The sequence below is a fragment of the Heterodontus francisci genome, chromosome 18 (assembly GCF_036365525.1).
Source record: "Heterodontus francisci isolate sHetFra1 chromosome 18, sHetFra1.hap1, whole genome shotgun sequence".
In the NCBI taxonomy this organism is placed as follows: domain Eukaryota; kingdom Metazoa; phylum Chordata; class Chondrichthyes; order Heterodontiformes; family Heterodontidae; genus Heterodontus; species Heterodontus francisci.
The window spans coordinates 20144426-20170770 of record NC_090388.1 but is presented as its reverse complement, the minus strand read 5'-3'; the positions used below and the strand labels follow the sequence as shown (position 1 = coordinate 20170770).

At 44.5% G+C, this 26345-nt stretch overlaps 1 protein-coding gene across 1 annotated transcript in view; it reads right to left on the bottom strand.

The window, feature by feature from the left end:
* slc38a4 (solute carrier family 38 member 4) overlaps nucleotides 1-26040 on the bottom strand; it is a 112908-nt gene extending 86868 nt beyond the window's left edge. Inside the window, exon 1 of the mRNA XM_068050375.1 lies at nucleotides 25951-26040. The gene's annotated coding sequence lies outside the window, so the exon portion shown is untranslated. The remainder of the gene's footprint in view (nucleotides 1-25950) is intronic.
* Nucleotides 26041-26345: the final 305 nt, after the last annotated feature.

Here is a 26345-nt window from a genome sequence, read left to right as displayed (position 1 = left end):
TCTTCACTGCAACTCCCCTTTAAGAGGGACAGCCTGCTTTTAAGAAGACCAGGATGGCTGTGCCACGTAGATTCTGAACAATGCGACTTGGAGAGGCAACCGGCAGCGTTAAGAAGACTGCCATACGGTACCCACTGGGCCAGACACTGCAGCCATGCAGTCAGAATGGATGCGTGTAAGTCGAACATTGTGAACCCCACGTGCAAAAACGGAGCACAAGAAATTCTAGCCCATACACTCTTCCTGACTGTTTCTTTGAATACCAAATTCATGGATTCATACATAAGCTAACAGTTTCTCTCATTTCTTAGTCTTGGCACACAGAGCAACATAGAAACATTGAAAATGTAAGGCACAGAAAGAGGCCATTTGGCTGAAAGAGAGCTATCTAGCATAAGGCGGCACAGTGGCGCAGTGGTTAGCACTGTAGCCTCACAGCTCCAGCGACCCGGGTTCAATTCTGGGTACTGCCTGTGTGGAGTTTGCAAGTTCTCCCTGTGTCTGCGTGGGTTTCCGCCGGGTGCTCCGGTTTCCTCCCACATGCCAAAGACTTGCAGGTTGATAGGTTAATTGGCCATTATAAATTGCCCCTAGTATAGGTAGGTGGTAGGGAAATATAGGGACAGGTGGGGATGTGGTAGGAATATGGAATTAGTGTAGGATTAGTATAAATGGGTGGTTGATGATCGGCACAGACTCGGTGGGCCGAAGGGCCTGTTTCAGTGCTGTATCTCTAAAAAAAAATAATCCCACTTTTCAGCTCTTAGTCTGTAGCCTTGTACGTACAACGATTTCAGTGCATATTTCAGCATTTTTCAAATGCAATGAGGGTTTCTGCCTTTACCACCCTTTCAATCAATGAGTTCCAAACCCTCACCACCCTCTCGGTGAATAAAATTCTCCCGTCAATTACTTTAAATTTGTGCCCACCGTTATTGACCTCTCTACTGAGGGAAATAGGTCCTTCCTATCCACTCTATCTAGGTCCCCATAATTTTATATACATCAATTAAATCTTCTCCCAGCTTCCTCTGTTCCAAAGAAAACAACTTCAGCCTATCCAATCTTTCCTTGTAGTTAAAATTCTCCATTCCTGGCAACATCCTTGTAAATCGCATCTGTACTCTCTCTAGTAACATCACATCATTCCTGTAATATGAGGACCAGAACTGTACACAGTACTCTAGCTGTGGCCGAACATATTTTATACAGTTTTAATATATCCTCCCAGCTCTTATATTCTTTGTCTTGCCCAATAAAGAAAAGTATCCTGTCTGCCTTCTTCACTACCTGATCTACCTTCAGGGATCTGTGGACATGCACTCCAACATCTCTCTGCTCCTCTATACTTCTCAGTATCCTACCACTTATTGTGTATTTCCTTGCCTTGTTAGCTTTCCCCAAATGCATTACCTCACACTTCTCCAAATTGAATTCCATTTGCCACTTTTTTGTTCCCCTGACCAGTCCACAGCAGTCAAAGCTTTCTTTCTCACTATTAACCACATGGCCAATTTTCATACCGTCGACAAACTTGTTAATCATGCCCCAATATTTAATTCTAAATTGTTGATAAATACCATAAAAAGCAAGACAGCCAGTATTGTGCCCTGCAAAACCCCACTGGAAACAGCCTTCCAGTGACAAAAACACCCATTAATCGTTACCTTTTGCTCCTGCCACTGAGCCAATTTTGGATCCAACTTGTTACTCTCCCTTGGAGTTTGCAAGTTCTCCCTGTGACCGTGTGGTTTTCCACCAGGTGCTCTGGTTTCCTCCCACAGCCAAAGACTTGCAGGTTGATAGGTAAATTGGCCATTGTAAATTGCCCCTAGTGTAGGTCGGTGGTGGGAGAGTGGTGGGGATGTGGTAGGGGATATGGCATTAATGTAGGATTAGGTGGTTGTTGGTCAGCACAGACTCGGTGAGCCAAAGGGTCTGTTTCAGTGCTGTATCTCTAAAGAAATTTTTAAAAAATTTAAAAAAGCATAATGCCTGGACATGTTCCTTTTGCCTGCAGAGGACAGGTCCCTGCGTATGAATATATCTGGCTTCTAGCAAGCATAACTGAGCCACATTGCGAGCCCAACTGATAATCTTGAATTGGATGTTAATGTAACTCTTAGCACACTCGGGATTGTTCAGTAAGTGCTGTCCAATTGCAGAATCACATCTAACGTTAGACATTGTGTTCTGAGTTTTGCAAGTAAGGGCTGGTTGAGTACAGTCAGCTATTAGAAACTGCCGAAAGGACGTGCTGTTTGATACGATCTGCCAGTCATTGGGATGTACGGCCTATGTACCTGTCATTGCATCAACACTGGAATTCATATACCACATTACTCATTTGTGTGGAATGAAGATGGTCTTTTTGGCTTGATAACCGTATCCTGTTAGTGGAAAACACCACTTGTGTTGCTACTGCATAGTAGCAGTGTGAAACAGCTAGCTATACCCATTGCTCAAATGTTTGATATACCTTACCTTTCCAGGGTAATTTGAGGTAGACTGGGCACTTTTCAGGTCCAAAAGTGGTGGCCTTAGGCCGTGAGTATGCGCGATACACAACGAGCAATGATCTGATTGGGGTGGCCATTATCCCGCAGGATAGCTTTGATGCACCCTATTTCAGCATCAAGCTTCATGGTGAGGAAATGGCTTGGGCCCTATTTACAAGACTGTCGATAAGGTCAATCTTATACTGTGTGGGGCTGTAGGAATCCTAATGCGTGTATTGACCAGTGGCGGTAGGTACTCAGTCTATCGCTTCCTCCCTTTCTAAACAACAATGTTAGCCATCCTCTAGTAGCACGCCAGTAGCCAGAGAGGATTGAAAAATGATGTTCTTTCCCCCCTTGCTTCTTGTAGCACCCCGGCATACACAGATGTATCTCAAAAATAAAAAAAATTAAAAATGAACGTGAGTTTGTAATTGGAAGATGGGGTAGCGCAGTTTAATTTACAAATAGGTGACAATTCTCAACAATCAACTGAAAATAAGTCTTTGTATTCCAGTGAACAATGAGGAGGGGTCCTGAGGAAAGGTCTTAGACTTGAAATGATGACTGACTAATTTTGTTTTTAGTTGACAAGCTACTTTGCCAACTGTATTTTCCTTCATTAAAAAGTGTAGAGCTCAGAGCTCAAGTGTTGCCTCCCAACTAAACTGGCATCAAGGGGAAAGGGCTACTTCCAGTTGATTCTCAACAAGCTAAAAAAAAAGGTTCTTCCAGGACGATCCCTGTCAGATCCTTCCTGCATGCACGGAGTTTCAGTGCCACCGGATGCTGCTCTGAAGGTAGCTATGGTGAGGAAGAGACCATCACCCACTTCCTTCTGGAATGTGCCTTTGCAAAGTAGGTCTGGAAAGAGATGCAGTGATTTTTGTCGAGGTTTATCCTGAGCAGCTCCGTAATGCAGGACCCAGTGCTCTATGCGCTGTTCCCAGGGATGCACACTGAGGTAAACATCCACTGCTGCTGGAGAACCATCAACTCAGTAAAAGACGCTCTTCCCAAAACTTTCTAGTCTCCCAGTGCAAAGAGCTGTCAACGACCGAGTGTTATAGACTGGCACATTCCAAGGTCCAGGACTATGTACTGAGAGATGCACTAAAGGTTAGGGTAAGCGCTGCAAAGGCTCAATGGGGAAAGGCCACTGTCTAAGGCACTTCCACCACCGAGGGACTGAAACCAGTGTAAAACCCCGCGGGCTGTGTGCACCACAGAATGTTTGACACGAGATGTAAATGTACATTATATGTAGTGAGTCACCTCATGCACTGTATTGAAAGAAACTCATCTGTGCTGCACTTTATATATTGTCAAATTTGAACTGTTATGTAATGTACTTTTACAAATTTTTTGAATAAAGTATTTTTTGAAAATAAAACAAGTTTTAATTTTCTTGGTTTATATCTGCAGTGGTAAATTTACAAAAGCATAAGGATGCATTTTAGACCTTAAATCTTAAAAAGGTCATGACCCTTGAGCCATTTGAAAAGTCTTGGGACTCCTGCTTTGCGTTCAAATAGCAATTTGATCCTGCTCCTCCCACCCCCCAAAAGAGATCAAACAGGACCACAGGCTGGGTGGCAAAAAGATTGTCAAAAAACAAGAGTCGTGTGCCAACAACAGAGTTTCCGATTACAAAGTTTGCCGATGTCCCTTAAAAGATGTCAGGTTTAAGGGGTAGCTCAGATCTGAAGGAAACAAAGTCTACTTTTCACCAGATTTTTCTAAGGTATTCAATTTGGAAAAAGACAGTTATAACTAACTCACTTGTGCATCTACAAAAGCAAAATACAGCAGCTGCTGAAAATCTGAAATAAAAACAGAAAATGCCAGAAATACTCAGCAGGACAGGCAATATCTGCGGTGAGAGAAACAGAGTTAACGTTTCAAGTTGTTCTGATGAAACTGCTCTGACGAAAGGTCATTGACCTGAAATGTTAATTCTGTGTCTCTCTCCACAGATGCTGCCTGACCTGTTGAATATTTCCAGCATTTTCTACTTTTATTTCACCTGTGCATCGACTGGATCCAATCTCATACCTTCAGTTGTCCATGAAAGACTATGGCCATTGCTAATAAACCATACGTGGATGCTAGAGAAGATGAAGAAATGTAGAGGCTGATATGTGACTGGAGATAATTCTGTCCATCAGTTGGAGTAGTATTGCAGGTGTAATTCTCCCTTCTAACCTAACTATTTGTTGAATGTGTCAGTTTACCAGCTTAAGACAGGAGGAATGGCATCTGGGTGGGAATATAAGACACCATTAACATATTGTTTGCCTTTGCTCCGTGACCTTTTGGTCAGCTATGTGGCCTGGTCCAATCTGCACCTTCTCCTTTGTTATCTCTTGCCCCACCCCCACCTCACTTGTTTATAATCTGTGACTTTTCTAATATTTGTCAGTTCCGAAGAAGGGTCACTGACCCGAAACGTTAACTCTGCTTCTCTTTCCACAGATGCTGCCAGACCTGCTGAGTGAATCCAGCATTTCTTGTTGTTGTGGTTGTGTTGACACAGCTGTCTATATTTGCTCTCAAATGTTTGCTCATGTAGCAAGGGGCTACGTGAGCCGAGAAAGTTCTGTTTATTTCTTGAAATGCTAACACAGTGTGAGGGTGTTCCTGATTTAGAGTGGTAGATACAAACAGGAGGATTTGCATCAAGTCCTAACTGGGGACAACAACAACAACAATAACTTGCATTTATATAGCACCTATCATGTAGTAAAACTTCCCCTGGGGCCTCACAGGAACAGTGCCAAAGAAAATTTGACACTGAGCCACTTATGGATATATTAGGGCAGATGGCCAAAAGCTCAGTCAAAGAGGTAGGTTTTAAGTCAAGTCTTAAAGGAGCAAAGAGAGGAAGAGACCAGGGGAGATTTAGAATTCCAGATCTTAGCGCCTAGACATCAACTCAGTGAAAGATGCTCTTTGGTCTGCCCGAAACCTGCTGGTCTTCCTGTGCAAAGAGTTGTCGATGACTGACAATGCCACCAATGGTGGAGTGATTAAATTTGTGGATGCTCAAGAGGCCAGAATTGGAGAAGCTAAGATATCTCGGAGAGTTTTGGGGCTGAAGGAGATTACAAAGATAGGGAAGGGTGAGGCCATGGAGAGATTTGAAAACAAGGATGAGAATTTTAAAATCGAGGTGTTGCTTAACTGGGAGCCAATCTAGGTCAGCGGGCACAGGGTTGAAGGGTGAATAGAACTTGGTGTGAGTTAGGATGTGGCAGCAGAGTTTTAGGATGACCTCAAGTTTACAGAAGGTGGAATGCAGGAGGCTGGCCAGGAGTGCATTGGAATAGTGAGGTATAGAGGTAAGAAAGACATGAACGACTTTCAGCAGGAGATGAGCTGAGGCAGAGGAAGAATCGGACAATGGTATGGAGGTGGAAATAGGCAGTCTTAGTGATGGTGTGGGTATGTGGTTGGAAGCTGATCTTGGGGTCAAATATGACCCCAAGGTTGTGAACAGTCTGGTTCTGCCTCAGACATGAGGGATGGAGTCAGTGGCTAGGGAATGGAGTTTGTGGGAAGTGGAGAACAAAGACAATGGGTTCAGTCTTCCCAATAGTTAGTCAGAGGAAGTTTCTGCTCATCCAGTACCAGTCGGACAAGCAGTGACAGTTTACAGACAGTGGAGGGGTCGAGAGAGGTGGTAGTGAAGTGGAGCTGGATTGATCAGCGCACATATGGATGATGTCGCTGACGGGCACCATGTAGATGAGGAATTCGGGGGGAGCCAAGGATAGATCCTTGGGGAACACCAAAGGTAATGATGCGAGAATGGGAAGCAAAGCCATCTCTGGCTATGACTGGATAGATAAGAATGGAAACAGGCGATTTCAGTCCCATCCAGCTGAACGACAGTGGAGGTCATTGTAGGAGGATGGTATGGTCAACAATGTCAAAGGCTGCAGACAGATTGAGAAGGAGGGATCATTTACTGTTGTCACAATCACTTAGGATCTCATTTGTGGTTTTGAAAAGAGCTGGTTTGGTACTGTGGCAGGGCCGAAAACCTGATTGAAGGGATTCAAATATGGAGTTCTGGGGAAGATGGGCATGACTTTGGGAGACAACAACATTGTCAACTTCCAATCTCATCGTCCTGCAACCCCAGATAACCCGCTTCTACTCCTTCCCAAAATCCACAAACAGGACTGTCCCGGCAGACCCATTGTTTCAGCCTGTTCCTGCCCCATTGAACTCATTTCTTCCTATCTTGACTCTATCTTTTCTCCCCTGGTCCAGTCTCTTCCCACCCACATCCGTGACTCTTCTGACGCCCTACATCATTTTGACAATTTCCAGTTTCCTGGCCCCAACTGCCTCCTCTTCACTATGGACGTCCAATCTCTCTACACCTCCATCCCCCACCAGGACGGTTTGAGGGCTCTCCGCTTCTTCCTTGAACAGAGGCCCGACCAGTCCCCATCCACCACCACCCTCCTCCGCCTGGCTGAACTTGTTCTCACATTGAACAACTTCTCCTTCAACTCCACTCACTTACTCCAAGTAAGCTATGGTTATGGGTACCTGGATGGGTCCCAGTTATGCCTGTCTTTTTGTGGGATATGTCGAACATTCCTTGTTCCAGTCCTACTCAGGCCCCCTACCCTAACTCTTTCTCCGGTACATTGATGACTGTATCGTTGCCGTTTCCTGCTCCCTCCCGGAACTAGAATACTTTATTAACTTGGCTTCTAATTTCCACTCTTCTCTCACCTTCACATGGTCCATCTCCAACCCTTCCCTTCCCTTTCTCGACTTCTCTGTTTCCATCTCTGGGGATAGGCTGTCTACTAATATTCATTATAAGCCCACCGACTCCCACAGCTACCTTGCGAACACTTCTTCACACCCTGCCTCCTGTAAGGACTCCATTCCATTCTCCCAGTTTCTCCGTCTCCGACGCATCTGCTCTGATGATGCTTCCTTCCACGAAAGTGCTTCTGATATGTCTTCCTTTTTCCTCAACCGGGAATTCCCTCCCACTGTGGTTGACTGGGCCCTCAACCGTGTCCGGCCAATTTCCCGCACTTCTACCCTCACACCTTCCCCTCCCTCCCAGAACCGCGGCAGGGTTCAACTTGTCCTCACTTGCCACCCCACCAGCCTCCAGATCCAAAGGAACATCCTCCGCCACTTCTGCCACCTCCAGCATGATGCCACTACCAAACGCATCTTCCCCTGTCAGCATTCCAGAGGGATCGTTCCCTCCGCGACACCCTCGTCTACTCCTCCATTACCCCCACCACCTTGTTCCCTTCCCAAGGCACCTTCCCCTGCAATCGCAGGAGGTGTAATACCTGTCCATTTACCTCCTCTCTTTTCACTATCCGAAGCCCCAAACACTCCTTTCAGGTGAAGCAGCAATTGACTTGTACTTCTTTCAATTTAGTATACTGTATTCGCTGTTCACAATGTGGCCTCCTCGACATTGGGGAGACCAAACGCAGACTGGGTGACCACTTTCCGGAACACCTCCGCTCAGTCCATAAGCAAGACCCCGAGCTTCCGGTTGCTTCCCATTTCAAAACACTCCCCTGCTCTCATGCTCACATCTCTGTCCTGGGATTGCTGCATTGTTCCAATGAACATCAACGCAAGCTCGAGGAACAGCATCTCATTTACCGATTAGGCACGCTACAGCCTGCTGGACTGAACATTGAGTTCAATCATTTCAGAGCATGACGGGTCCCCCTTTTTATGCTTAGTTATTTTTTCTTTTTCTCGTTTTCCTTTTTTATTTGGTTATTTTATTTTAGGTTTTTCAGTTTGTTTAGTTTGTTTCCACTGTGCTTACCCACTGTTTTTTTTTAATGTGTTTTTTTATGTTGTGCTTGAAGTGCTGTGTGCTTTACAGTCTATTCACACCCTACCTGTACTAATACTTTGTCTTTCAGCACACCATTAACATACCGTTCGCCTTTGTTCCATCAGTTATTCTCTGTGACCTTGTCCTATCAACACCTTCACCTTTGTTATCTCTTGCCCCACCCCCGCTTTACTTGCTTAAAACCTTTTATATTTTTAATATTTGCCAGTTCCGAAGAAGGGTCACTGACCCGAAACGTTAACTTTGCTTCTCTCTGCACAGATGCTGCCAGACCTGCTGAGTATATCCAGCATTTCTTGTTTTTATTTAACATTATCAAGTTCATTGGAGAGGAAAAGGAGGTTGGAGATGGGGTTGTAGTTTACAAGGATAGAGGAGTCAAAGGTTAATTTTTTGAAAAGAGCTGTAATGACGGCAGACTTGAAGGAAAGAGGGACAGAACCTGGGGAGAAAGAACTGTTAACAATATCAGCTGAGAAGGGAGCCAGGAAGGGAAGTTGATGGTCAACAGTTCAGTGGGAATAGGGTCGAGGGATCAGGAGGTGGACAAGATAAGCTTGGAGAGGGCATGAGGGGAGATAAGTGGGAGACTAGAGAAAAATGCCAATTCAGGGCTATGACAGGCTGGGAACCTTAGAGGAATTTGGTTTGGTGGGTTAGGGAAAAGGAAGGAATTGACAGAGGCAGCTGATCAGATGGTCTCAATCTTAGTGAATAAAAAGTCTATGAGCTACTCACACTTGTTGTTGTAGGCGAGGATGGAGGAGGCGGTGGAGAGGGGTTTAAGTAGACAGTATGTAGTAGAGAAAAGAAGTTGGGGATTATCCTTGCATTCTGGGATGATATTGGAACAGTGAGCAGTTTTGGTGATGAGAGCAGGACCCGACAGTGCTTAATGTGGTCCAGTCAGATCTGACAGTGAATGGCTAAACCAGCTGTCCTCCACATCCATCACCCATTTAAGTCTGTATCCCTTGGATTTAACATAGAAAAGGCGAGGGGGAATGGCCAGGGCAAAAAAAAATAATGATTTTAGTGAGGACAAAAGCATCAAAGGTGGAGGTGAAATTGGTAGCTGCAGAAATATGGAGAATGGAGGGCCAAAGGCTAAGCAGTTGGGATTTTAAAAGCAGAGTTGTAAGTGAATTGGGTGATAGTTCCTCCTGGAACAGATACAGAAGGAAGTAGGACTGTGAGGGGTAAGGGGGATTTGGGTGGAAAGTGATACAAGGAAGTGTTCAGAGATGGCCTTATCTGTGATTGACATGATAGGAGTAGCAAGACCATGTGAAATGGCAACGTCAAGGGGTAGCTGTGAGTATGGGTTGTGGAGTTTGCATGGAGGGAGATTTAGGGAGGATAAGAGGGCAGTGAACTCAGAGGAGAGACAGCAAGATGAGTTGAGATAGAGGTTGAAATCGCTGAAGATGAAAAGTCACTCATGCAGAGACTGAGGGAGGAAAGCGGTGAAGATATCTTGGTGAGAAAACTTTTATGGTGCTTGGGTGGGTGGTAGAGAATGAGGATTTTAAATGAGAGGTGACAAGGTTAGAACAAGGTGAGATGCTCAAAGAAGGAGGAAGTGTCAGAGGAGTAGGAGGACAGATCAAGATCTGATTTGGTGCTAAAAGCCACACTGCCACTGCGATGGTCTGGGTGGGGCAAGTGGTAGAAGTTGTAGCCAGGTGTAGAGGTTTCATCTCGGGGGAAAGTGCCATCACCCCTCAGCCAGGTTTCCGTCAGGACCATGTTGATGTAGTCATCCACAATGAGCTCATAGATGGCAAGGACCTTGCTCACAAGTGAATGGATATTCTGGAGGGAGATGCAGAGATGGGAGCTGATCGCTGATCTGCTGGCAGAGCCCACAGGGTCTGAGGGGTTGATGGGCTTAGGTCCAGAGTGGAAGCCAAAATGCACACGCGAATGGACACAGGGAAAATTTAAGCCACAAAGGCCTGGTTATGTAGCAATATCCTGGTAGTAAACAGGGAATAGAGTGGAAACAACAGGAAAGAGTCCAGAGTTAAAGTCAGTGATTCCACAATGAGATAAAGTTGACCTAGAAGATGCAATGGAGCATCGATGCACTGTTGTCCAAGCTTTGATTCAGGCGTGGAGGGCGAGTGAATCCCAAAAGCTATTTGAAGATAGAGTATTGGAGGACACATTGCTGATGTATTTCCATGGGGATGAAGATGGAGGTGTGCAGAATCGGTTACAGGGCAGAAATAAAAAACAGTGGCAAAGTTAGAGGTCACCATAAGACCCAGAAGCAGCAGAGAAATGTACTTCAGCCCAGGACAGTGAATCTCTGGCCAGGAATTAGATTGCAGCTGAAGCTGAAAAACCAGTAAAACCAGTAGCCGGTCACAGGCTCTGCAGGTAACAGCAGTCGTGGGGGAAGGGCTGTAAACAGATCAAAGTTACATCAAAATGTCACCAACTGGGCAGCAGATCAGTGAGGCAGCAGTTGAGGCTTAACAGTACAGTCTCATGTAGTCCAGTGCAGAAGGGTTGCCTTGATGTCCACTGAAGCTGAGGAATTTGGAGACCAAATCTGAGAAAAGATCCAATGCTCACAATAACAGGGATGGTTGGGGACTGGGAGTTTAAACTAGCAGTTAACTTGTATATGCAAAAGTGCAGCCAGTATTGGAGCTAGGGAACTAAAACAGTGGAAGAGAGGAAATTGGGTGAGAAAGAACTGAAGTTGGCCGGGGATGGACAAGGATTCAAGTGCACTGTAAGGAGTTCCCTAATCACACAGAAGTTGATGCTTTAGCAGTCTTTGGCTGCAGGATGAATCTTTTTGATTTTTCTGCTTCTTATGTACTTTCACAAGATGTTGGGGACTACTGATTTAGGAATTTGGCACTCCCTTTAGCCAATGTTTTTTGTTTGACTTTATACTCAGTGTGTATGTTTTACTGGCCTATCTGCTGATTTTCAGTAATGGTATTAGTAGTCCTGCTGAATGGGGAATATCGGAAAGATGAAGCAGACCTGTGAAACGCCCAAGAGTGTGAATTGAGGCAGAAGATCAGCCATGATTGTATTAAATGGCGGAGCAGGCTCAAGGGGCCAAATGATCTACTTGTGCTGCTATTTCTTATATTTTTATCTTGTGACTTGACTATTCCAATGCACTCCTGGCTGGTCTCCCACATTCTATTCCTTGTAAACTTGAGGTCATCCAAAACTCTGCAGCCCATGTCTTAACTCACACCAAACCCCATTCCTCTATTATCCTGTGCTCGCAGACCTACATTGACTCCCAGTTAAGCAACGTCTTGATTTTAAAATTCTCATCCTAGTTTTCAAATCCCTCCACGGCCTCGCCCCTCCCTAGCTCTGTAATCTCCTCCAGCCCCACAATCCTCCGAGATATCTGCACTCCTCTAATTCTAGCCTCTTGTGCATCCCTGATTTTAATCGCTCCAGTATTGGTGGCCGCACCTTCAGTTGCCCCAAGTTCCGGAATACTTCCCTACTCCTCTCTACTTCACTTTCCTCCTTTAAGACACTCCTTAAAACCTACCTCTTTGCCCAAGCTTTTGATCATCTGACTTAATATCTCCCTTTTGTGGCTCAGTGTCATACTTTGCTTTATAATGCTCCTGTGAAGCCCCATTAGGATGTTTTATTACATTAAAGGTGCTATAGAAATAGAAGTTATTGTTGTTGTGTAGTGAAGGAGGTTGGAGGGGGGCGGGAGGAGATGAAAGGGGAGGATAAGCAATGCCTTTTTGAGATATGGCTCCAGTATGACACATCTGCAGGTCAACAGAATCATAGAATCTTACAACACAGCAGGAGGCCATTCAACCCATCACACCTGTGCCAGTTCTTTGTAAGAGCTGACCAATTTAGTCCCACAGCCCAGCCTTTTCCCCCATAACCCAGCAAATTAGTTCTCTTCAAGTACATTTCCCATATAACTGGACACCACATGCATGCACCCACACCCAAGACACACACACACCCCCACACCCCCAACACGCACCCACATCCCCAACACATAGGGACCCATTGGTTTATTAACTGGCAAATCTTTACTAGCTTCCTTCTACATTAGAATCACTGAGTTTTGAAGGCCATTGAGTATTTGTTATAAAAACAGAAAATGCTTGAAATACTCAGCAGTATCTGTGGAGAGAGAAACAGAGTTAACGTTTCAGGTCGATGACCTTTCATCAACAGCAATGACTACAAGTTTAGATATCGAAATGGACTCAAAAGTCTTGGCTGACACACCAGTGCTGCACTGTGGCAGGTGCTGTCTTTTGGATGAAATGTTAAACTGAGGTCCTGTCTGCCCTCTGAGATGGACGTAAAATATCCTGTGGCACTATTTTGAAGAAGAGCAGGGGAGTTATCCCTGGTATCCTGGCCAATATTTATCCCTCAATCAACATCACTCAAAATAATTATCTGGCCATTATCACATTGCTGTTTGTGGGAGCTTGCTATGCACAAATAGGCTGCCGTGTTTCCTGCATTACAACAGTGACTACACTTCAAAAGTACTTCATTGGCGGTAAAGTTCTTTTAGATGTCAAGTGATTGTAAAAAGCCCTATAGTCCTGAACATCGAGCAATGAAACTATTCATTCTTCTTGCTGATACACTTATTACACTTCCTATACTGATATTGTGGCAAGGTTAGCCATTGAGCCCATTTCGATAGCTAAACTTGTAGTCATTGCTGTTGATGTTCGAGCTCATCCTCTCAACCACATCTCCTTTGCCAGAATGGTAGTTCTTGGATTCTCTTATGGGCAAGTTGAATGGATTCTACAAGCTGAACTGAGACTCTGTGGGCTGAGGTTTCGTCAAGGAGGAGGGAAATAGGAGTTGGGATTGTTTTTGGATTAGGAACCCACCTCCGGTTGAAAACTGTATCATGTCACGATTTTCCCAGGCCTGAGCCCTTAATTGATATGTAAATATATTCCCTGTCTAAGTATAGCCAGTGGGGGCAGGAACAAAGGCTGGTCAGATGAAGGGAGGGAAGTGATTTAGACTCCCCACGACAGGCATCACTGAGGCTGCTGGTTATCCTAAGGGAGAAATCTGCTGATTGTGCCAAAGTCTTCCACAGCACCAGAGGGAAGTGAGATGTGACAAGAGAGTTGTAGGCCTGGCACCCGGGGCAGGGCTCTCCTCCGTTGAGCTCTCTCCTTCCAGGGCCTCACCGTCCTCAAGACCTACACCTCTCTGGATGGCCATGTTATGGAGAAAGCAGCAGACCACCACAATGACCGAGACCCTTGCAGGAGGGCCTCCTGCACCCAACTGCACTAAAAGCACATCTCGAGCAGCCCAATGGCCTGCTTGATGGCTGTCTAATGAGCAGGTGGATTTGGTTATATTGATCTGTGCCTCTGCCTGTGGCTCCCCTAGAGGGGTGAGTAGCCATGTATTCAAGCGATATCCCTTGTTCCCTAGGAGCCATCCAGGCACTTTGGGGGAAGGAACGAAGAGCAGAGGCAGTGTGGACTGGGGGAGGATGAAGCAGTCATGGTGAGCACACACATGGAGGAAGCTCAAAAATAAAAGCAAAATACTGCAGATGCTGGAAATCTGAAATCAAAACAAAAAGTGCTAGAAATACTCAGCAGGTCAGGCAGCATCTGGGGAGAGAGAAGCTGAATTAACATTTCAGGTCAGTGACCCTTCATCAGAACTGGCAAAGGTTAGAAAAGAATTAGGTCTTAAGCAAGTGAAGGGGAGGGGGATGGGGGAGAGAACAAAGGGGAAGGTGTTTGATAGGGCAGAGGGTAGAAGTGATTAAATAGACACTTTATCAAACACCAGGAGGGAAATAGAAGGTGAATAAGGTAAAACAGACAAAGGAGAAAGCTCTTGTTGTGGTCACAGATCAGTTGGATGTTGAGACAGTGAAAGCCCTTCCTGTTGATGAAGCTCACTGGCCTGTCACTGGGCACCTTGAAAGGCACATGGATGCAACTGATGATGCCCTACACCTGGAAGAATCCAGCAAAGGTGGCAAAACCCACTGCCCCCTGTGCCTGCGAGGCCGTGTCTGTCATGAAATGAATGTACTGTCTAGCTCTGGCAAAAAGGGCATCAGTGACCTGTGAGAGGCAGTGCTGTGCTGCTGTTTGTGAGATGCCATTAAGGATCACAGCAGATCCTTAAAAGGAGCCAGAAACAAAGAAGTTCAAGGCCACAGTAACTTTGACAACTACTGGCAGGGCATGGCGACCAGTGCTGCGAGGTGCAAGGTTTTCAGTTTATGACCATCTGCCTGGACAGTCACAGTCTCCTGTGGCACCAGGTCTCGGTCATCTCCAGGTAGCTCCATCATCGGCAGTAGATCCCTTGTTGAGGGCACGGCTTCCATGTCATTCCTGCTCCTCGTCCCTCTCCTGTTCTCTCCTGCTGCTCAGGGTTCCATCCTTCCTCTGGAGGGTGTTGCCCCTCATCGCCACTGGGCCCAAAATCTGAAAGTCGTGCCACCACTACCTGCCGCAGCCTTCGTTTTGGACAGGTGGCCACCCTATTGTGATTGGCAGCCTTGCCCCCTGCTCTTCTGCCCCCACAATACTGGTGGGTGACGACCCGTTCAAAGCCAGAGCCCACTCTCCCCACTACCTGCATAGTGCCACGGGGCACCTTCTTTCCCAAGGCAGATTATTCCTTTGCCTTGCTGACCCTCTTATGGGGCTGGTGTAATTTGTTGGGGTAGCCATGACTGGCTCCCCACTTGGTACCTGCCTCCCTTAAGCTGGTCAGCTATGGACAGCACGTGTAACCCTTGAGCCCCTATAAAGATTTTAATCTCCACCTCTGACAAGCTCTTAATGAGCTGTTTTGGAACTTTAATGGCCCCGATTGGGAGGTGGGCAGGATCGCTGTTCTGCCCTCCCCCCGCCCTAGTGAACTTTGCCAGAACCGGAAACGGTGTCTCGCAATTGATACGCTGGCCAGTGCCAGTATTTTCAGTGCCCCCCTCCACCACCTCTGTTCCTGACCTCGGGGTGGGGTGGGGATGGGGGTGTCAAAATTCAGCCCGGTGGATCAGATAAAGTACTTTGTGGAATAAAGGGTACAACAAAGTGCATTTATATAGCGTCTTTAACCTGATCAAATATCCTAAGGTGCTTCACAGGAATGTTCTCAGACAAAATATGTCACTGAACCACATAAGGAGATATTAGGACAGGTAACCAAAAGCTTGGTCAAAGGATTATGTTTTAAGGACCGTCTAATAGGAGGAAGGAGGTAGGGAATTTTAGGAAGCAAATTCTGGAACTTAAGACCTAGACAACTAAAGGCACAGTTGCCAAAGGTGGGGCATAAGAAATCAGGGATGTACAAGAGACCTAAATTGGACACACATCGAGTTATATAGCACTATATAGGATCTACGGCACAGAAACAGGCCATTCAGCCCAACCAGTCCATGCTGCTATTTATGCTCCACTTGAGCCTTCTCCCATCCTACCTCATATAAATCTATCATAACCCTCTATTCCCTTCTCCCTCATATGCTCTTCTTGCTTCCCCTTAATTGTATCTGTACTATTTGCTTCAACCACTTCATGTGGTAACATGTTCTCAGAGGCTGGCAGGGCTGCAGGAGGTTACAGAGTTAGGGAGGGGGCAGGGTCATGAAGGAATCTGAATATGACGCTGAGAATTTTATATTGGAGGCACTAGGGGACCAGAAGTCAATACAGGTCAGCAAGCACAGGCATGATGGGTAACTGGGACTTGCTGCTGGTTAAAATACAGGCAGCAGGGTTTTCAACGAACGCAAGTTTTTCAAGGGTGGGAGGCTGGCCGGGACTGGATTGCAGTAATCAAGACTGGAGATGGCATAAGCATGGATGAGGGTTTCAGCAGCAGGTAGACTGAGGTAGGTGCAGAGAAGGGCGCCGTCACAGAGGTAGAGGTAGATGGTCTTTGTGATGGACAAGATATGTGATTGGCTACTCAGTTCGGGATTAAATAGGACGTCGAGGTAGTGAATTGACAGGTTCAGCCTAAAACAATGGGCAGTGTTTAATTGGATAAAAGTTTGGCTTATAGGAACTTGGGAACAGGAGGAGGTTATTTAGCCCCTCGAGCCTGCTCTGGCATTCCATGAGATCATGGCTGATCTTCAACCTAACTCCATAGACCTGCCTTTGCCCCATAGCCCTTAATAATAGTTTCGTTAACAAAATCTATCAATCTCAAGATCTAACATTTACAACTGATTTAGCATCAACTGCTGTTTGCGGATGAGAGTTTCAAACTTCTACTACGCTTTGTGTGTTTCCTAATTTCTCTCCTGAATAGTCTGGCTCTAATTTTTGGACTATGCCTCCTGGTCCAAGACTCCGCAACCACAGAAATAGTTTCTCTTTATTTACTCTATCTGCTGCCCTTAATATTTTGAAAACTTTGATCAAATCACCCCTTAACCTTCTAAATTCCAGAGAATACAATCCTAGTTTATACAGTCTCTCCTTGTAACTTAAGCTTTGGAGTCCAGGTCTCATTCTGGTAAATCTACACTGCACTCCCTCCAAGGACAATTTATTCTTCCTAAGAGGTGGTGTCCAAACTTGCAAACAGTGTTCCAGGTGTGATCTAACCAAGGCTTTGTATAGCTGTAGCACAGCTTCTACCCCCTTGGATTCTCATCCTCTATATATAAAGATCAGCTTCCATTCGCCATTTTGATTATCTTCTGTACGTGTGCATGACATATTAAATGATCAATGTGCATGGACCCCCAAATCTCTTTGGACATCCACTGTTTCTAGCTTTTCGCCATCAAGGACTGGATGTCAGACAAGCATGCTGATAACAGAGGCAGTAAAAGAGAGATGGTGGCGAGGTAGAGCTTGGTCAGCATACATGTGGTACCTGACACCATGTCTTTAGTTGATGTTGCCAAGGGGCAGCATGTAGCTGAGGAATAGGAGTGGGGGATCAAGGGTAGATGCATATAGTCATTGTCAAACCTTTGAGAAACCTGCCTCTTTTACACAAATTTCCTTCAGAATTTGAGTTATTTTAAATTGACTCCTATGTCTAAGAAGAAAAGTAAAACAAAAACAATGTTATTCTGCTAAATATAGAACATTTGGCAAACTTTAACTTTCACTGATACACTAGTGTGCTCCTGCTGGAGGATATGAATGTTACAACTTCCATCTGTCTTTCCCTAGCATGCTCCTCAAACAATCGCACACTAACACCATCTCCTGATTTGCACATTTTAGATAACATACCACTGGCTCTACTTCTCAATTTTCTACATTTCTAAAGATCAGGTTCACCTTCCCTATTTGGTTATGCCTCTCCTGTACTCCAGGGTTTGTGCAGATAACTCTGCTACGCATACTACCCTGTACATCTTGTCAGTTAATTCAATCATTTATCTCTATTCATCCACAATCTACGATTGCCAAAGCAGCCTAAACTTCCATGACTTTTCCAGCTAGCCTGTTACTTTGAACTCAAATGCAACTTCCCACTGTACATATATTTTCACTTATCTAATTTATGCATGCAGCCTAACAAGGTTACACCTTCAAACTTGCTTAGTCACTTGAACAGATAGTCAGCAAAACTAAGCACCAATCATCATTAAACCTTTTACAAGCTGCTTACAAATTCCATGCATTCTTTTGACTCAGTTTCCACGCTTTCCAATAGCAACTAACTTTGACTAATCATCTCCGCAGAAAGCCAACACATTTTGTACTAGCATTCAGTTATTAAATTGCATTTGTCAAGCACTTCATGCCAGGCAACCTCTCACAGAACAATGATAGGAATATTATTATTTTAGCAGCTTCTTTGAGTTGTTTTCCCCTGTTATGAATCATTTTTATGTCTTTCTAATGATACAGATTGCAGCAAAAACACACTTCTTGCATTAGAATATTAAATTCCCAAGCTGGCAATATTTCACAGGGACATTTCCAATAATAGTTTCTTACTTTTCACAAAAGGAAACTTGTTTGATAACTTACTCCGAAGTTCTCTTTTCTATTCACACAAAAGAGAAAAAAAAGTACTTTATATGTAAAAGATCACAATTTGCAGAAAATGATTGTTGCCTAAGCAATGCAAAAAACATGCTTCCTACCATTGCAAGGCAAGGTGCGCAAAGAAAATCAAGATCACTGTTATCTGTTAAAACTTCCACATCCAAACAGACTTTTCATACTAAATATTTCAGAAGAGTTGTTTCTTTAAAATACAATTCTACTTCCCAAAACTAGAACTGTAGCCAACTTTTGTGAATATTTAGAGTATGTTCTGCCAAAAGAATTGCCACATTAAATGAGCAATGTACTTAAAATTTGCCCATGGTCTTATAAAACTAAGAACTGGATTTTGTTCCCCTCCTGACGTTGGGCTCTGTGGCTGTGGGGGGGCTGGGTGGGCAGAAGATCGGAGTGGCAAGGGCCCACCACGGAACCCGACACCGGGATAACTGGCCCGATCTTCCCAGTGGCGGAGAAGTTCTGTGGCGGGTCCTCTGTTGCTCTGCGGTGGAGCCATGCTTTAAACATTGAAATTACCTGTTTTCAAGCATTTAAATTGAATTATCTGCGATCTGACCGTCAGTTCTGGATCTTCAGTGCAATGGGCGGCACTCAGGCACCTTCACTTTCCCATCCAGGGAAAGCTGGCACCACCGAGGTAGGGAAGGGGCGAACTCAGCATTTGAAGTGCATTGGGGCTGGGGGGAGAAGAGGTGAACTCTGCACTTTGTGCATTTGGAGGCAGAAGGGGTCAACTCTGTATTTTTAGTGTAGTGGGGGGAGGAGACGGGGCAAATATTTATTTTCAGTGTAGTGGGGGAGGCAACTCTGCATTCTCTATGGAGGGCTGGTAGCCCTTTAAAAATGGTGCCTGTGTAGAGAGAGTTGATGCCGTTCACGACTTTGCTAAAGCCGCCTGGGGTGGGGGGTGGGGGGGGGGGGGAGCTGGGTGGGAGGAGGGATGGGGGAGGCCGCCCTGCATATTCTAATGAGCTGCCAGGCTCAAGATCGTGGCGGTGTGGTGGCGCGTGCATGCCAGCTGCCATTTTTTACACCCGCTTCTGGTGGTGAGAAAACAAAATCCAGCCCTAAAGGTGTACAACTTACTGACTTTTTATTTTGAAGGTTTGAAACATGGTCATTGTAGTGCAATATTAATTGTCTACTATCTAGAAACCAAACTCCAAAATGGCTGTCCTGTTATCACTCAGAACAGATCATACAATAAATAGTATTTATACATTTGGTTTATATTTTTGACTATTGGAATTATTGGTCTTATCCTAGCTGAACCAAAACAATCTGATATTATTTTATGTGTACTTTTAAAATCTATTCAATTCTAGGTGTGGAAATTCCTGTGGGCCATTTTTAAACTGAAGACGCAGGTCCAAGGATTGTACGAAATTCAACCTTGGACCTCATCTAAATCCTGAGCGGGTCTGGCAGCATTTGTGGAAAGTGAAACTGAGTTAACGTTTCAGGTCCTTGACCTTTCATCAGAATCTTTCATGAGTTCTGATGAACAGTCACAGACCTGAAACGTTAACTCTGTTTCTCTCTCCACAGGTGCTGCCAGACCCGCTGAATATTTCCACACTTTCTGTTTTTATTTCAGATTTCCAGCATCCGCAGTACTTTGCTTTTATTACTCATCTAAATCCTGTCGGCCTACGCAGGAAGCTCACCCAATGGATGCATGCAATTTTGGGACACTTGCCTTGCCAACAGTCGCCCTCAGGTTAAATCAATGGTGGGGTTGAGGGGGCATGAGAGGGATAGAGAAGAATGGGAGGACATCTATTTGTGGTCATCAGTGGCTGTCAGGGGTACAGTGGAGCTTGGAGGACCAGTGAAAACTGACATTGACACAGACCCAACATGCTGAATGGGTTTTTTTTTGCTTTCATTTCTGTGATTATTTGTAGAATATTTGTACTGCAAATTATACTTTTTTAACAGTGTATTCCATTAATGTGACTATTTGTCTATTACAAGCATTAAGTTTAGATCTAGTAAACAAATGTTGTAGCTGTTTGCCTCCTTTGTAATCAATCTGTACATTCAATAAACCACATCAGGACTGATCTTTGAACAGTTTTCCTATTAAACAAAATCATTGGCTTTATCTGCCTACTTGGTTTTGCTATGGTTTTGAGAATGTAGCCCAAAAATATTGTTTTTTTGTTTGAATAAGATAACTTTTCAGATGATTTCTTAAACCACATTGGGTTATTGCAGAAAGGGGGCTAATTCAATACTAATGGACTCTTTTAAATTGGAATTATAATTTGGTGAACATCAATCAGTTAATCTATTTTTTGATGTGTTGGTTAAAGAAGGAATATTGGCCAGGACATTGGGAGAACTTATCTTCTTTATTAATGCCATAATATCTTTCAGCTCCTCCTGAATCACTAGAAAAGGCAGATGAAGTTTCAGTTTAATGTTGAATCTCACGTACCACCAATTTTTCCAAAAACAATATGCACATAGATAGGATACATTGACTTCGATTTATGTTCGCTAAATTTTAAAACCGTTTAAAAACAAGAATAAATCATTAAATGGTCCATTTTATAGCACAATCTTCAAGCTATACATTTCTTGGTAAAGCTCAAATAATGTTGATGAAAAATACTATGGGCCATTTGGCATTAAATGTGCTGCACATCATCAGGTCCTTGAACAAGACTGAAGCCCTGATTTTAACCCCTGCACCCATCAACTACAGGCCTTGTGAGGGTTAAAATATCGGCAGCACAGCAGGCACCATGATCACAATGCACCTGAATCACCCCCCCTACTCCCACCCAACCCTACAGATGCCAGAGACTAAAGGCCTGCTCAGGTATGAAATTGAAACCCGACCCGGACCCGACCCGACCACATCCAACCAGAACCTGACCCGGGTCCGAGTCCTTTGATTTTTTCCTGCGCCCGACCCGACCCGACTACCGTAATAAAGTTAATTATATCAAACAGGTTATTGTGCTCTATCTTGTCCAAATGCTGTGGTTCTCCGTTCCAGCAGCACGTTTCCCACCTTGACATCCCGGCTGAATGTTCAAATTTTGAAGATTACTTCCCTCCCTGAACAAGGCAGCACTGTGTCCATGTCCAGTCCGACCCGAGCCGAGCCCGAATGCCGGACCCGGAAGTGAGACCCGAACTGACTCATGTTGTCCGGTCTGGTTGGGTTCGGGTCGGGTAGCCATGCTTTACCAGAGACCCCTTTATGAGCAGCAAGAAAGCCAGTCAGGGGCTAACTGAAATGCAATAGTTAATGTGTGATGATGTCATTCAAATGCCATTTTAATAAGTCTTCAGTATGTCGGCAGGAAGGAGCAGCAGGCCCCGAAGAGTGCTGAGGAGGTGAGTTTATTTTCTTTTCAGGTTCCCTTGTGGGATGGAGGAGTCCCCTCCCCTCCCCTCCCCTGCCTTCCCCTCCCCTCCCCTCCCCTCCTCTCCCCCATTTGCATTTGCCTCCATCCTCGCTCTGGCCCAATTGCCTTAGTGGAAAGAACCATTCCTGTGATGGCCTCCTTATGTGATTATTGCTAGATTCGGGCAGAAGTCAGGCCTGGTTTATCTAAATGATGACCTGGAGGTAAAGTGGCCTGAGCCTAACATTGGCGAGTTATGGTGAGCATTCTGCCCCAAGTTAAAATCGGGGCTTATAATTCATATAGGATTCAATTTTTTTAATAAGATAAAGCATTAATTAATTTTAGGGCTTTGAATCTTACAAAAAAAACTAAAACTCATGGCAAACTGATTACATGGAGCACTTATTCAATTTTAAGCAGTAGCTGGATTCATAGCTGGAATATAATAGATATCATTTTTTTAAAAATCGGCATATCTACCTAAAAAGTGATGGAGAACAGAAAAGGACTGAAAATGCTTTATTCTGTCAAGCATTTGTTTTTTAAATTATAAGCATTGGTAACAGGTTTGACTTATCCAGTGCCAATGTTGTTCTTAAGCCAACTAGACAGAGATGCAACAGTGACCAGGGTAACTTGCCCTCTGATTTTCCTTAGTTCCAGCTGGAGCAGTGCCTGGCCTCTGGTTTGCATCTCCAACCAAGGGCATAACTCAGAACTCACAATGTGCCAGATTTATGTCACACAACAGCATACAACAACAGCAACTTGCATTTATCAAGTGCCTTTAATTGGGAAGAAAATGTCCCAAGGCACTTCACAGAGAAATGAAGAAAATGAATGCCCAGCCAACGGCAAGATTCAGGAGTTCAATAAACCAAATGACACTGACATCAAAAAGGTTTTAAGAAGGATCTTAAAGGAGAGGAAGATGGTAAGGTGGAGTAGTCTAGAGAGAAAATTTCAGAGTGTGGTACTTGTGCAGCTGAAATAATTCTTCCAAAGGTGGGGTGAAAATAGCGGCTGGAGGAGGTTATAGAGATAGAGAGAAGCAAGACCAGAAACACATTTCACAGGTGCAGTACTTTTAACTTTGAGGAATGGAAAGTAGGCACATATAACCAAGGGGCAGGAGTAGGCCATTCGGCCCCTCGAGCCTGCTCCACCATTTGACAAGATCATGGCTGATCTGGTTGTGGTCTCAATTCCACTTTTCTGTCTGCCCCCCATAACCCTTGACTCCCTTGTCTATCAAAAAGCTCTCTAACTCAGCCTTAAATAAATTCAATGACCCAGCTGCCACTGCTTTCTGGGGAAGAGAATTCCACAGACTAATGACCCTCTAAGAGAAAACATTTCCCCTCATCTCCATCTTAAAAGGGAGACCACTAATTTTTTTAACTGTGTCGCCTAGTTCTGATCTCCCCCACATGAGGGAACTTCCTCCCGGTATCCACTCTTATCAAGTCCCCTCAGGATCTTATATGTTTCAATAAGATCACCTCTCATTCTTTTAAACTCCAATGGGTATAGGCCCAACCTGTTCAACCTTTCTTCATAAGATAAGCCCTTCATCCCCGGAATGAGACAAGTGAACCTACTCTGAGTTGCTTCCCATTTCAACACTCCCCCCTGCTCTCATGCTCACACCTCTATCCTGGGCTTGCTGCAGTGTTCCAGTGAACATCAACGCAAGTTCGAGGAACATCATCTCATTTACCGATTAGGCACACTACAGCCTGCCGGACTGAACATTGAGTTCAATAATTTCAGAGCATGACGGGCCCATTTTACTTTTATTTTTAGTTATTTTTTTCTTTTTTACATTTTTTACAATTTTTTTTTGTTTATTTCATTTCATCTTAGTTTGTTCAGTTTGCTTACCCACTGTTTTTTTCATGTTTGTACTTGCTGCTGTTCAATCTTCAGTCCATTAACACCCTATCTGTACTAATGCTTTGTCTTTCAACACACCATTAACATATTGTTTGCCTTTGCTCCATGACCTTTTGGTCAGCTATGTGACCTTGTCCAATCTACACCTCCTTTGTTATCTCTTGCCCCACCCCCGCCTCACTTGCTTATAACCTTTGACATTTCTAATATTTGCTAGTTCCGAAGAAGGGTCACTGACCCGAAACGTTAACTCTGCTTCTCTTTCCACAGATGCTGCCAGACCTGCTGAGTGGTTCCAGCATTTCTTGTTTTTATTTCACACTCTTCTATTGCTATATCTGGAGTGGTGGTTAGGGGAGGGGCTGTGCGGGTTGCTAGAGATCCTTGCCAGGGCAGTTGATGCAGGGTCCTCCTGGGAGACTTCTAAAGTCTAACAGGCTGCATCAACATGGTGCTCAAAATGAGGGTGAGGAGAAGGGGGGTTCACAGCCAAACCTGAGCTGTTCTCTCCCAACTTCCACATCCTTATCAGCAGACAGAAAAAACTTGCATTTATACCGCAACATTCAAATTCTAAAGATTCTCCAAAGCATTTCACTGCCAATTAATTATTTCTGAAGTGCGATATCTTGTCACTTTTTGTCACATTTTGTCACATTTTCACACAGACAGGTCCGACAAACAGCAATAAGATAAAGGACCAATTTAATGTTGAGACATAACTGTTGACCAGGAAAGAAGATTCTTGTATAAATGGTGATGGGATTTTTACATCCACCTGAACAAGTAGACAGCTTTTAATGCATCGTCTCTGAAAAACAGCACCAGCAACAATGCAGCACTTTTCCATTAACAGATGGAACTGCCAGCCTGAAGTAGCGGAAAGGAATGGTAAACTGATTCTTTCCCTCACCTCCCTCCCCATGCCCACCTTCCTGAATTTATCAAAACTGGAGTTGACACCTGCGACCTAGTTCAATTTGTAATCTTTCTGCCGAGAACTAAACACATCTTGAAGCATAGGGGAACAAAAGGGGACAATATAACCAGTCAGTAAAATGTAACAGAAGATCTGAATTTACACTGCAGTGCCCGGTGAACACACAACGAGTAGCTGCTAACCTGAGGATGTGAAACTAAAAAAAGGTAATTGACAGGAGCAAGGGGCACATGAGGCTGGGGGGGGGGGGGGAGGGTTTCTTCAATTAAGGGGACAGAGGCTGGACATGGGAAAGCAGGGCGGGGGGCCCACCGCCTCTCCACCTCCTGTGGCTTGGCAGCAGCGCCCAACTGTGGCAGCTCAAGCCAGGTTAAAGCTTGGTCATCGCCGCTGCTGCAAACCCTCCCCCTCCCGCTGTAACCCGACCACACCAGCTCTGTACCTGCTCCGCTGCGGTTTAACCCGTTACCTCCCGCACCCGTTTAGTCAGTCCCTGGGGTGGTCGGACGCCGCTTCGCCCAGTGCTCTGCCAGGAAGCAGGTTGTTTTCGTGGCAAAGGGGCAACATGAATCCGGGAGGAGTCGGCAATAGCGCTCTGCATGGTCCAACATGCCAGCTGCAGAAACATTCCCCCTAACACAGATGTAACAGGCAACAGAAAACTAACACACACAATCCAGACTTAAAGACATTCCGCTGCAGTTTGTTTCATCCACAATTCACACCCTCACCACATCATATATCTCATACAATAATAAATAATTCTCACTTGGGCAGATGAGCTCAGCAAATTTATGAAAGTTCAGCCATCGTACAGTTAAAAAGGAAATATTGTTACAACAATTACAGCAAAGTGATATTTTAGCAAATAAAACTGCTTGGTCAGAAATCAATACTAAAGGCGCGGTTTAAAAAATCGCACTACACAAACACACATGGAATAAAATGTAAACTATAAGTGAATGAACTTTAAAGCAGTCTGCTTGTACAAAGATAATTTACAATTGCCCCCTCCCTTCCAACAACGCAAATACAATGCTGCCTTAATAATTCCTCCTTTGCTCACGCACATATTCACGCATTTATTTCCAGATATTTGCCATCGTTCTTAACTGTCCACTTACACACATTTTAATAGCTTTTTACTTCAATAAGAACCTAATTATCTAAATCAAGCAGCGAGTTCATTCTGAAATGAAAAGGCCGAACCCATCTGCCGCTAAAGAATCTAAAATTCAGCTTGAAACCATTTGAGTTTTATTACAATGCATTGGCAAAAGCAATTTAAATGTTATCTACTTCTTGTTTATTAACAAGCTATTTTTTTTTGGACGAAACCCACCTTTAAATTGCAACACGAATCAAGCAACAAAGCGAGAGCAACAGTGAATTGTAATTTCAGAGGGGGGATCCTCTGCATTTAACAGTCTAGGGGAGATAGTGGAAATTTCCACCATGTGAACGAAGCAGACAGACAGTTTCATGTTTCATGAATGACAAGACACGCCCTGAATTCCGGGAGCCGCCAATCAACACGGAGCTGTCCAAGGCAAACTGCACACAAAGGGCTGGGTAAATAATCCACATTTTCAAATACAATTTTAACTGGAGTCAGGTTCTTCAAGGAAAGCTGCCTTCCCTAAAGTGTTTGGGCTAACCTGTTCCGCCGTGTTGAATTGTAATTCGTGTCTGATAAATAAAAGCACATTTAGCCATCAGTTTGCCAGTTGTGTGCAC